This window comes from Crocodylus siamensis, chromosome 3 (assembly GCF_052110815.1).
Source record: "Crocodylus siamensis isolate JL-2025a chromosome 3, ASM5211081v1, whole genome shotgun sequence".
NCBI lineage: Eukaryota > Metazoa > Chordata > Crocodylia > Crocodylidae > Crocodylus > Crocodylus siamensis.
In genome coordinates, this window is record NC_143397.1 from 176661397 (window position 1) to 176674627 (window position 13231).

The 13231-nt window shown below is 36.7% G+C and overlaps 1 long non-coding RNA gene across 2 annotated transcripts in view; it reads left to right on the forward strand.

Moving 5' to 3' along the window:
* The window catches only part of LOC149869169 (uncharacterized), a 5422-nt gene extending 1830 nt beyond the window's left edge, over positions 1–3592 (forward strand). For both annotated transcript variants that reach the window (XR_016441410.1, XR_016441411.1), the window contains exons 2-3: positions 357–450; positions 874–3592. This is a non-coding gene — a long non-coding RNA (uncharacterized LOC149869169). The remainder of the gene's footprint in view (positions 1–356; positions 451–873) is intronic.
* Positions 3593–13231: the final 9639 nt, after the last annotated feature.

Sequence of the window (13231 nt, forward strand, 5' to 3'; positions counted from 1 at the left end):
CATCTTATTTGCCTACTCTGGGGAGATGTGAACTGAAACACAATAGGAAGTATAAACTGGATTCTTAAAACTTTTTTGGATTACTTGAGTACTCAGAGAACCAAAGCAATATTACTGTGTATAGCTTGGCACTGTGAAGCTAAACTTAGATAAAATACTGATCAGTAGTATTTTAAGAACTAGAATGTGAATTGTGCCAAATTCTCTGGTGGTTTGTGATATAAGGAAGTGTCCACTAGGGACCATATTTAGACTAGCACAACAGTTTCATTTATGATGACCTGAGGCTTCTATAGGCTGGTACTTTAACCCAGAGAGCCAGTTAGTTTCTATGATTTTGCTTCTCATTTATATAGGTATACAAACATCTAAGAGGACATACCTTAGCTTCTAACATAATCCTGGATTTGTTTTCCTGAAACTGCAAGCAAAGCCACAGGCATGTCTCAGGTAAATAGGAATTGTTTTGTACATACACTCTCTCTTACTAGGAGACTGTATCAGAACAATGATAAAGGGGACAATTTTCTTAAATGTATTACCCCTCCCCCGAATTTGAAAATGTCCTTCTCTGCCCTAGTATTTAATCTCAGTTTAAAAATTTTTAAAAATCAGCTGCATCAAATTTAAATTCAACTTGTGTAAATGTACAACCCCCCAAACACCCCCTCCCCCAAACCAACAAAAAACAGAGCAGGGGAAAAGACATTATCCCTAGAAGATCTGGATAACATTCCAAAAATGAAATTAATAAAACACAAACAAAGAAACAGAAACACAAATTAAAATTCTCCATTTATTATTGATGCATGCTTTTTATAGTATCATATGTCAATCACTTGCTTTTTCTTTTCTTTTCTTTTTTTGGTCTAGAATTATATACAAGCAGGAAATACTGGGTAGCTGGAAAGAAATTCTGATGCAGCCCAACAGAAATCTTACGATGGGACTGTCCTTAACAGTGAATAAAGTATTCATATATTTCCCAAACAGTCTAACATGCATGCCAAAATATTGTCATAGTAGATGAAACAAAAATATTTTTAATGAAAAGTGACCTCAAAAAAACTAATGGCAAAAGAGATGTTCACCGTCTGTCCAACTAAATCCTTCATTTAAAATGTCAGACACAAATCCCTTTGACAGGTTTCAAGTTGTGATGAGAAAGTTGCAATACAAAGATCCAAATTATCTGAAAAAGAAATGACTACATGTTCTTACTATAATTAATCATTGTTTGAATTATTTTTCTGTTATTTTTAAGTTCATCATCTATCCATTACAAATTTTCCTTTTTGCTTCTGAGCCTGATTCTGGATACTCTGTGTGACAAGTTCATTTGAATCTTGTTGCTACATCTCAATGGATGGCTGGAATTTACTTGATCATAACATTCTGCGTGGTTTACTTCAGGACAGCATGTACCTAAAGACCCTGAAGTCATGTGAAAGAGGAGACTTGACCTCAAGACACTATAAAGTGGTCTTATTTGGTTTTAGCTTGAAAGGTCACTTTTTCTGGAACAGTTCCTGATGGTGTTTTAAACTAATAGATAGTTACCTTTGATTTGCATATTTACTAGCATGTGTTCAAACACAGAATTGTTGCAGTTTAAATACCACAACTGGCATACATGGAACTTTACAGACATAAAACAGATGAGGTCCCTATCTGAAGAGCTTAGTCTAACTAAAAGACAGTGAAAAATGACAACAATGGTGAGAAGGCTGCCAGTTTGTGCAGGGGGAGGGTGAATAAGTAGTGTTGAGAAGTATTCTGTCAATTGACACTAATGATGATACTTTTGTTCCTTGTCCCATTTTCATCTCAGTATGGTAATAGTTTTGTTTTTCTTTGCTTGCTTGTTTGTCAGTGAGACATTCCATTGCAGAAGCTTGTCTTTTGAGTTATTTTTCTCTAACTTCTGTTGCTATAGATAATATAAATTCTACACGGCTATAGCAAACAATTCAACACTAAAAATAAAAAATATTACACATACTCCCCTTGACAGTTTTTCCACTACATTCCACTATTGATTTTATGCTGAAAAACATAAGCCACAATTAATAGAAAATATAAATGGAAGTAGAAATTTTAGGTGTCTGGCACTATTATATTGTCTGACTTAGGAATCTCAGGTTCATCTTTACTATTTTTTAAATAAAATGTTAAGCCCTTGACAAACAGAGCAGGGAAAGGCTGCTTGCTTTATTTTTTTTTTCCCCTTCCTGTTTATCTATATTAAAGAAGCAAAAAGGAAAAACTTAAGTGATATCTGTTGTTTACCAAAAAGGATGAAATACCTTCTTTTTAGGTGTTGAAAGTGAAGCATTGTCAGAAATAGGAATATCAAAAAGGTGATGGAACAACTCGAGAAATTAAATTGCAATCAATCAGGAGGACCAGATGGTATTCATCGGAGAGTTCTAAAGAAACTGAAGACCATTGTAACTAAGCTGCTAACAAAAATATGTAATTTATCATTAAAAACAGCTACTGTACCAGAGGACTGGAGAGTGGCCAAGGTTGTACCCATCTCTTAAAAAGGTGCTAATGATGATCTTGGGAATTACAGACTAGTAAGTCTTATTTTAGTACTGAGAAAATATTGAGAGGATCACTAAAAATAGAATTATAAACTATAGAGAAAACAGGGAAATCCTGCAAAGTTCCTGTTAAAATGAATAATTCTTCTCTGTTAGAATTATTTGAAAGAATTAATGAAATCATGGATAAGAAGAATTGGAGGATATGATTGATTTAGTCTTTCCAGAACCTGTGATTAAGTCCCTCATAGGAGGCCACTAGGGAAAAAAAATACGGTAACTTCAGAATGACAGTTACAGCCCTGTTATGAATTAAAAATTGGGTAAAATACAGGAAATAGAAATTAAATAGTAACAATACTTAGAACTTTTCATTTTTAAAGCTATGTAAATATTAACTAATTTCCATAACTTCCCTTAGAAGGTAGGAAAGTCTTAGAGGAAAGTCTAACTGAAAAGGAGTCGCAAAAGAGTCCATGTCAGGACCAGAGTTTAATTTCATCATTTTATGGGTTCCAGTGCCAGACTCAGACCATAGATGACATCCTGTCTATCTGTAATGCATTGGAATAAATGGCCAATTCATAACAGAAAAAGTGGTTAACTACAAAGTGCCCCAGTGATCAAAATCAGCATTAAAAATGACTTTGTCCAACAAAATGACTTTGTTATTTATAACAACCTTGAAAAGTTTTTAAAGGAAGGTGGCAAAGTTTGTTCCCAACACAATGGTCCAAGTCTGTTCTTTCATATATGCACAGTAATTTTATTGTTTTACATGGAAATAGTTCATGGGAATATTTGGCCTTTGGTTATATTAAGATTAGGCAAAATTGTGAGACACTCCAGAACAGCCAATGGCAGATGAAAGCAGACAAGCACCAAAGTAGCACATGTTTTGTAGAAACTTTGCAAACTGATAGATTACTAAATAACTCAAGGGAAAGCTAAGTATCATTTTGGACAACTCACTGAAAAATTCTTTTCAACATGCTGTAGAGGTTTAAAAATGTTTTAAAGCAAATTAAATGTTAGGAGACATTGGATACATGGCATAAGAAAAGAAAATACTATTAAAAATATTACTATGTCATTTTATGAATAGTGCATTTTCATTTTTCACTTTCTTTACTTTCAGTCATTTCATCTTAGAAAAGACATGGTAAAAACAGAAAGAAACAGAAATGTAATAAATGTGATTAAAGAAAAGGGTGAGATTTGACGAGTGGATAGTTGTAAAAGACAAAAACAGTTAATTTAGAAAAACAAAGAGAAGGAGATATATTAGAGATGTATACCATGTTATAGAAAAAGCTACCTGGGTGTTTCTACCTTCCCCATTCCATTATGTAAAAACAACCAGAAAACACACATAAATGGATCTAAGGAAACGTCTTTTCATTGCAAAAGTGTAGTTAACCTGTGGAATTTACTGCGGCAGGATAACAGAGGGAGACAACGCTGGGGCATTTGTTGCTTTTCATTGCACGGTGGAGGGCAAGGGGAGGGAGGAAGTAAAGAATAGGAAATAGAAATAGAAATAAAAGGCAATAAAATGAGGAAGCCTAGGTCTTTGTTATGTTCTCTAGTTCCAGAAGCTACCGACGTTCCTCCAGCCAAACCTCATGGCTTGGCATCTGCAGGTTTAGAGAACGTGTGTATCAGGTTGAAAGAGGAAGAGTGAAGAAAAACTACCCTATGCAACATGATTTCCTCTAAGCACTTTTGGTTTTCAGGCATAAATCTAAGTAAGTGTAGGCTGCTGTAGGTAATATTAAGTTTCAATCCGCCTTCTAAACTCCACTCTCAAAACCAGAGTTAAGGTACAGAAAGAAGAAAGAGCAGCCAATGTCCAAGATTGGATCCTGATTCTCCTGCTTACCCTACGGCTGCAAGGGGTTGGATGTCTTTCTTGCCTTCCTCCCCTCCCCAACCCTTAAGCAGTCTCCATAAGAATGCAGAATGTTTTCCCCTCAGGGAAGAATGCAGTGGAAACTCCATGAGGTTCTCCTCATGGGATTTTTCAGCAGTATTTCCTTCCCCATGCCCACTCCCTTACCCCCCTGCCCCCTTTCTGGGTGAGATAGGAGTATTTAGTTCTTACTTAGCCTTACAAAAGTATTAGACATTTGTTTAAGTATCACATCTGCAGCTAGACTCACTGGAATAAAAATTATAAGGGCAATCAATCCTCATACTTCAGGGCATAAGCTGATCACCAGCTGGGGTCGAAAAGAAATTTCCCTCTGTGGTATAGTACTGCAATTAGGTGCGTTCTGGGGGGTTTATGCCTTCCTCTGAAGCCTCAGGCATTGACCACTATCAGAGACAGAAAGACACCAGACTAGATGGACCACTGGTCCGTTCCATTATGGCAATTCCTTTGTTCCTAGTTCTGGATGTTTCTGTTGTGGAGCTGCACTAGTTTGTCATAATATCATAACCAAGAATTAATTACAATTCTAAAAAAAGGAAAGAATATTCATTTATTCTTATGCTAGCAATAATACCGTGTAATATAATGCAGATAAAAATAATGTCTGCTGCAGAGTAAAAGGAAGTTGAAAGCTTCCAGCACAAGGCAGTTTCTGTTTTCACTTACCCTCAAGAACTCCTCACACCCGAGAGTCAACACCCTTGAGGATAATAAAGTAATTATAATTTTATTTTACTGTATTCTGACACTAAATCGGATCTACTAATGCCTACATAGTTCAAACAAAGCAAAATGCTCAGACCGTTTAACTGCACAAGGCTGATATTTTTTCATGATCTCAAATTTAAAGTTAATCTGAAAAGGGCATGATGGTCATTGTGAACATACATTAAACACAATTTCCTTTTGTATGAATCCAGTACGAGCAGCCTTTTTGATAGGACTAAAAAAAAAAATCCAGTAGCTGCTTTATGCTGTCATTTTTTTCTAAAGCAACTCTCCAAGATGATTGCAAGAGTACATTAAAGGCTTGCATTTTTGAAGTTAGTCAGTTGTCAAAGTGATTTTGAGGGTTGACAATCACATTTAAGACAAATATAGAGATTTGAAAGACGTGCTTGCAAGCAATCCCATATTCTGTGCAAAGATTTAGTTTAGAAATGCATCCAGTTCAAGGGTTAAATGAAAGCTAAAGCAATCACTTCAACCATGTTTCTGAAGAAAATAAAACAGCTTGATATAAGCTAAATGAAGGGGGTCTGTGACTTAAAAGGAATGGACAGATAGAGAAAAAGGTCAGAAGATTAAATTTTCCCTAAGGGAAAAGTCATTCTTTGGAATCATTAACCTCCTTCTAGGTCACTACTGAAAAAAAACAGCAGGAAATCCTACTGCTCCTAGAAAGATGGGTGCATCACATACCGCCCACTGACCTGGCAACTATACGGCAGACATAATTGTGTTCACAAATTCTCCTTCAGGCATGCTTGTTTTTAGTATCCCTGTTTTAAAGCAATATGATCTTTTAGTTCAGTTGTGAACTATATCCTTAATGGCTTTATTCTGGGCAGCTTTTTTTAAGTGTATAATTAAATTCCATTTGTTTTAAAAGATAGAATTCTAAAAATTCTAGAAATATAGCTTCTAGGGATACATCTAATCCATAACCCACTTTTTCTTAAGTTTAAAACTAATAATGATTTTAATGGGATTTTGCAATTAAATTATATTAGCAAGAGACTTAAACCAACAAAATATTTCAATATAATAGGGTTTTTGATTGCTAAAAAAACTCACATAAAAATATACATGTGTTTTCATCTTTGGTGACCTAATCCTGCCATCAATAAAATCAGTCAGACGGTCAGTATGACCTTGAATAGGTGAGAGATTGGGCCCAAAGTATAAAATACAATCTTTAATAAAATAAGGACTAGATTAATAAGAACTATGGAATGCATATTCAGTAGCCTGATTCAACCAACCTTTATTTGTATCATTAGACCTCATTCACCAAAGCAGTCTCATTAACTTCAAGGAGAATAGGGGTTTGCATGAGCAAGCTTGGGTAATAATCCTTAAGTAATTCATATGACACCATATCACAAATAAGAACCTGCACTTTTAGAAAATGTTTCACATTTTTTCCTCGCTCCCAATAGAACCAGTGCCACCAACCACCATCCAAATAAATGTAGATTTGAATTCGCACTGCCTTTCAATGAAGCCCCTCATCTTGTGATAAGAGGCATGCAGGTGGTCATCTTTGCCCCTGTGAAGCATATTGATTTCACTGGACTTCCAGGCAAGCAAAGAAACTCACCTGCCTGTTGCAAGATCAGAGGCTTACTTTTCAGAACTCTAAATTCAGAGAAGTAACCTCACATCTGTCACAGAAATATTTTTGCCTCTTTATTCATCAAAATAAAAAAAGCAAACTGAGACATGAAAATAAACTTTGAAAACTCAAAAATACTTTGCAAAAGCATAAAACATGAGAAAATTGGGACATCTGTTAAAAGCTTCAAATTGCACAACTGCTGACTGTAGGTGGGGCAACAAGTTTTCTAAATCTGATGTGTACTGCCATTAATTTTATTCATGTATGAAAATGAAAGACGAAAAGAAAATGAAATTATCACACCTAATTTGCTAAGCCTGAAGTGAAAGGTGCTTTGGTTAACTTTTATGTCTAGTTCTATGCATTCTTTTTTAAAAAGTACTTTTCAAATGCAGGCAAGATCTTACAAGATTTTAGAAGACAACTTAACAATCACATGAACCCCAGAGAATAAAGGCAAACTATAGTAGCTAAGAGAAAGAAAAATAAAATGCAGCTTGTGAAAAATGAACACCTTTTTCCAAAGCCTGGGCAAAGGCTAAATTCTACTGAACTCACATCCCTCCAAAATAATTATGTTGTTACCCAGGTTCATGCAGTGACTGAGTAGCCAATAAAGAAGACTTTCCAACTGTATGTAAGCAAATGTAAATTGGATGCACAGGTAACAATTTCCTGATATTTGTATGGCAAGAAAAAGAATTGTATGGCTCACTTATCTTCTAGCCTAAATGTATTTCTGAAGCAAGAAATCAAAAACACATCACAAAGCTTACAACTAGACTAAACATACTAACTCTGCTGATATTAGAAACTGTCAAGAGACTGTCAGGCTCAAGGAGCTGGAGCTTCTGACAGTAATTTTCCTCCTTCCAAAACATACCTTTCTATGATGCTAAGAATTAGTGAGAAATATTCCAATGTGGTTGCAGCTGCTTAAAGACTACCCTGATTCTATGCAAACATTCTTCTAAAGTGGGGTGTCCAAGAAGTGCTGAAGCAAGGATCTCACCTGAGAACTAAATTGTGATATTTACTGTGGTATTGTGCAGAATTTATCTGAAAGGTGGACCCCAGTAAGTCACTAACATTTCCTTTTGCCAGTCACCCATCTTTTCTCGCTCTTTTCCCCACTGAAATATCATACAAAATAAACCAACCAAAAAGTTGCATAGTTAAAGAAATCTTTAGTGCACAATTTTCTGTGTCCAAAGGTCTTCTGAAACGCTAAAGCTTCACAAGTTTATACGCCTGCCTGCCTAGCTCTTCTATCGAGAGATTTTTTTTTCTGTCAACGCCCTTCTTTAGTATACCTCTCCACTTTCTTTCAGGAAAATATTGGCAAAACCTTTTTTTTTTGATTCATTTCTACACCTGTTCTTTTCTTTTAGGTCCTCTGAATTACTGTCATTAGATTCAACTCTGAAGTTCTCCTTTTGCAAGACAATAAGGCCCTCTTAAACACTTTGTAAAGGGAGCCTGCAGATGCCTTATTTCTTTTTCCCACCCCACTACCTCTGTCCCTCAGAAAAGCTTTCCAAATTCAAAATCTTAGTTTCACTGAGATTAAGAAAGATTTCTCTATTCTTCTGCTCAGATACTGAATTTTCAGATGTTACTAGCTACATCTAAAATGGGCGACCACTTCCACTCAAAGTATCAACTGTCAAATCCACCAATTCAACAGGTACATACATGCAATACATACACATAGACACAGGAAAACACAAGACCACAAACCCACTGAGATTCATTTTTGTACTGATTTGTCCCTCTCTATGTGAAAAAATGTGAAAGGTGAATCATTATGAGGAAACTGATGTGAGAATTCCCTTGCTGAGCTTCCCTGCCAGCAGTGCAAGGGACAGGAGACCTGGGTTTGACTCATGGCTTTAAAGGCCGTGGGATCTGCCCCCAAACCTGGCAGATCCATGGAGTGCCATGACCTTTCCCCCTGGCTCCTAGGCAGGTCAGCTCCATTGTTCCCTAGGGGAAGGTTTCATAGAAAAGCCAAAGGCTGAATCAACATTTGTAATAACTTCTGTGGTGCTTGTAGGGGAATACATTGTCCCCTGTTCTGTGTCTGACCCACTCTCGTTTCCTCCCTGGCTCTCCCAACTCCACCCGCATTCCTGCGTGAATTTCGCATCACACAGCAAGTCCTTTGTAGGATGTCTGGAAATTTGGGGCTCCCCACACTCCGAAGGTATGTTCGGGGGGGATTTGGATAAATCCAGCCTACTTGTCTTTCTGTTAGAAAATATGATGATAATCTATCTAAATATTAAACCTCAGTAACATCATTGGCTTACTATATCAACTAACGTCAACTTATTATACATAAGCAATATTCTAAAAGGTGCAAAGTGGACCCTCCAAAATTAAGAAATGCCCTATTTGAAGTTGCCTGTTCAACCTTAGTTCTGACTCCTTATGTATTGTCTTTAATTAGACAATTGCCTTTACCAAATGAGCTACTATTCAATATTATTATAATCCTTATTGTTCAGCATGTGGCCCCACAGTACAAACTCTGCTCTAAAGACGTCATTCTTAATTTTATCTTCTGTTTTCCTCTGGCACTCTTCACAACCATATTTGAATATTTTCATGCCACCAATGTGAAAACAGAAGATAGCATTATTTCCATTTTACAGAGAGGAACTTCAGCAAAGAGAGATTAACTAAGGTAAAATATATGCTCTAATTTTGGTCTCTTTCCACCCGATGTTTTAAAGTATTTAGCATTACATGGCACCTTCTGTGTTCAAAGTGCAGTTCCCACTGAATTCTGTTGCAACTGTGAGTTCTCAACACTCCTGTAAATCAGAATATGGGAGGCTCAACTCAGACACTCACAAAAGGAAGGTGATATAATTAGTGACAGTTTGCAACAAAGGTGGTTTAACTACCTTACACGGCACAGAGACAGAGGCAGAGATAAAATCAGGGCAGCATTTACCTGGCTCACCTGAAAACTGTCTCATCTTCCAGCAAGCAGTCTACTGCCTCATTCACTGACTTTCTGTCCCAATTCCTGAAACAAATACAACAGGGGTCTACTAGATGCCCCCAACTCATTTTCAAAAGAAGTTAATTCTTTGTATTGAATGAGACAGGGCTCCTAAGGGAAAAAATAGGATACAAGCAGTAGCACAGAAAAGTGGGGGTGGCTTGGGCACCAGTCAGCAGCCTCCAACTAGGAAGGAAAGGGCACATAGCCCTCCTTGGTTCCTTGTCCCAGCCTTCCCCTGTCACTGAATCCCAGTCCCATTTGGGCTGGTCCCAGTCTCTTATCCTTGCCAATTCAAATCTCATTCTTAGGCCTCACCATCCAAATGCCAATCCTTTGCCCATCCCACCTTCCAGTCCAATCTCCAATCCCTGAATTCCTCATGCTAATCAAAGTCTTATTGTCCAACCACATGATAAACTCAGCCTCTAGATATTGCTGTGTTCCCAGTCCCAGTCTCCTCATATTCCTCATTCCCAGCAGCTACATCCAGTCCCAACCTTCTGCCAGCACCTTGCTGTCTTCTCAGTTTATGTATCTGGGACCATAGGAAAATCAAAACCTGGGAATAGCAACTGTAAGTCCTGTCTAACACCGCATCCCTGGGGCTAGAGCACACGCAGCACAGACAGAACCTTTGGAGAATTTACCTGCCATACTCTTAGCTAGTATCAACTGGAGTTAATGGAGATTTTTTCAAAGGCTTATAACTTGGCCAAACTTGACTTGCTTTTTTATAATAACCAGAAAATCATAATCGCGAGACTGGGATGGCTCCCTTCCTCTTCCAAATTATATGCCCTTGTTCCACATGGAGGTGTGGGCACTTCTCAATTAAATGGCTGCTAAAATATTTTTAACATGGGTAAAATAAAATATTTTCCCTTACTCTCTTTCTTGGAAATTACTGAATTATTTTTGCTAAAATAAATAAAATAAACCCCCCAAAACAAAAAGCTGAGACAAATACTTGGTATGGGAATTCTGAGCCACAGCTTTTAAAATTTGGCACATACGTAAGCAACTAGAAACAGAATTTGATAATGAGAAGTGTCAAGCTTTAAGTATGGGTGGCACTTCCACCTTTACCTATAATATAGATGGGATTAGATGCCTGAATCTGTTCCCAATTAAGTCTGAATGAAACCCATTAAATTAAACGGGAGTATGAGAAAGCCCATATTTTTGTCAGGTTGATACATTTGCATGGTTTTCCTATCTTTAAAAAAATATCCTATCATCTATCATGAAGATTTATCTATTTGCTAGTATTGGTGAGCAATGTATAAATAATTTGTTGACAATATTGAATTGATGATACCTGATTACGGCAGCTGATTGCATCTTATATAAGAAAAACTTAATAAATAAACATTGAAAATTGCAATTACAAAAATGAGTCAGCTACAGAGAAAGTAACACAAAGGCAAAAACCCCTTTCAGAGTAAAATGTTTTTCCAATTTGTTTCCAATGCTCTGCAGATGTGTGTGGGGCAAGTAGGAGGCTAATATATCTCACTTTAGCAGTACTAATTGTTTGTATTATCACAATAATCAAATGCAACCATATTAATCTCTGTGGTTATTAACTTGATTTTTACACATTAAGATTTAGATTTAATCCCCTGGGACCATCTATTAATGCTTTTAAAGTTGAAGGGTTTCAACAGTTTTAAGTTCCCCCCCCCCCCTCTTTTAGCTGCAGGCAGTAAAATTTGAACGTGTGTGGAGTTTTGTATTTTGCATTCCTGTGGGATTTTCAGAGACACTGCTGTCAAGGACCATGAATCATGTTAATACATAGCAACCTCTACAGCTATTAAAATGTCTGCAATAATGTGATTATTTTAAAACGGAAAAACTAATATCATATGTATTACTTAAAGATCAACCATTTTTTTAAGTCACTGGAAAGGACTGCATTTGGGGAAAAATGAAAATGTTTATGGGAACAGCTAAAAATGTGAAATGTCTAATCTACTGAGAAGGAAAACTTCAGCTCCTTTTACAAAATACATCCTTACTGAGCTTATAGTCAATGAAGCATAAAAATGGCAAAAAAATCAGGATCAATAAGCATGAAAAGCTATTTTATTTTTGTTTAGGCAAGTTGTAGTGACACTGACCTGCTGGAACAGTATCCAGTTTTATGCTTTCATGGTCACAGAATGATGACATCCAAGCAGAAAACTGGGCATGGGCATGTTTTGATGAGCTGTCAACCTGGAATTCGGAGCTTGTAGAACGTACTGCCTTGGATTGGTTAAAGGCTCAATTTTCAGAGTAAACTTAGTGAATACATCAATTACAAGTTACATAAACAAGAAAACATAGTTAAGTGACCTCACTAAAGGAAATGAGAGTGCTCTGTGTGTGTTTGAGTGTGTCAGCTGTGGTCTTTAAATATTAACTCAGAAGGCTGTAAGAGTAATATACTGTCCTGAAGGGAAATGGTAGTTTCTCAGATCATGCGCATTGATTGAAGTTGATTGTGCACATTGCTTTTTGTGGCATCATGCTTCCAGAAACTGGCAGTGAATCCAGAAAGCCATACTGAATATCTGCATAAGGTAAAACAGATCCAGTCAGCAATATCTGTGTTGTTCACTGCAGTAAATATCTCCATGATTAGCCAGGGTTGGGTAGGCGGGCAGTTATCAAAAGCATGCCTAAGTATTGGACCTACTGCAATGTATCTGTATGGATGACGTAATTTCTGTAGATACTCCAAGATTATCCAGGGTACTCAGGATTCTGCATCTCATTTCCATAGCACAGAGAGCAGCAGCAAGCACCACCTCAAAACCTGAGTGAATCTGTAGATAAGAACTATAGAATTTAGAACATGAGTAAGAAAGTTACAATATAAATATTATCTAGTTTTACAATATATTAATTGTAATTTATTGAATCCAGATTATTTCCATGGAAACTGATTTAATGATAGCAAGTAAAGAGGACCACAGTCTATGCATACAATTGTGGTCAGAGGTAGGAATTAACTAGTGCCAAGTAGCTTAGTTGTCATTTATAAGGCATTAAGCAGGTTTCTGTCTCTAAACTCTAGTCTTTTAATATGCAGTTGCCAAACTTTATATGGTACTGGGTACTCGGAAAGATTTTGTACAAAGGTAGATGAGTTCCAGCGATCTCAGACAAGCTGGTTAGCGTTTTGGCTGTGTTCAGACATTACACTCGTCCAAGTGATCAGAAGTCAATCTAAACCTGTAACTGTACAGAAGTTCAGCATACATAGACTAGTTTAAAAATGGCATATTTTAAGAAATCTAAGAGAGACCTGGTTTGTGGTACACATAAATGAGATTATCTAGGTTAGAACAGTGCATCAAACCTCTGTACTGGTTCTCTATTGATTCAAGTTAGATTGCTGT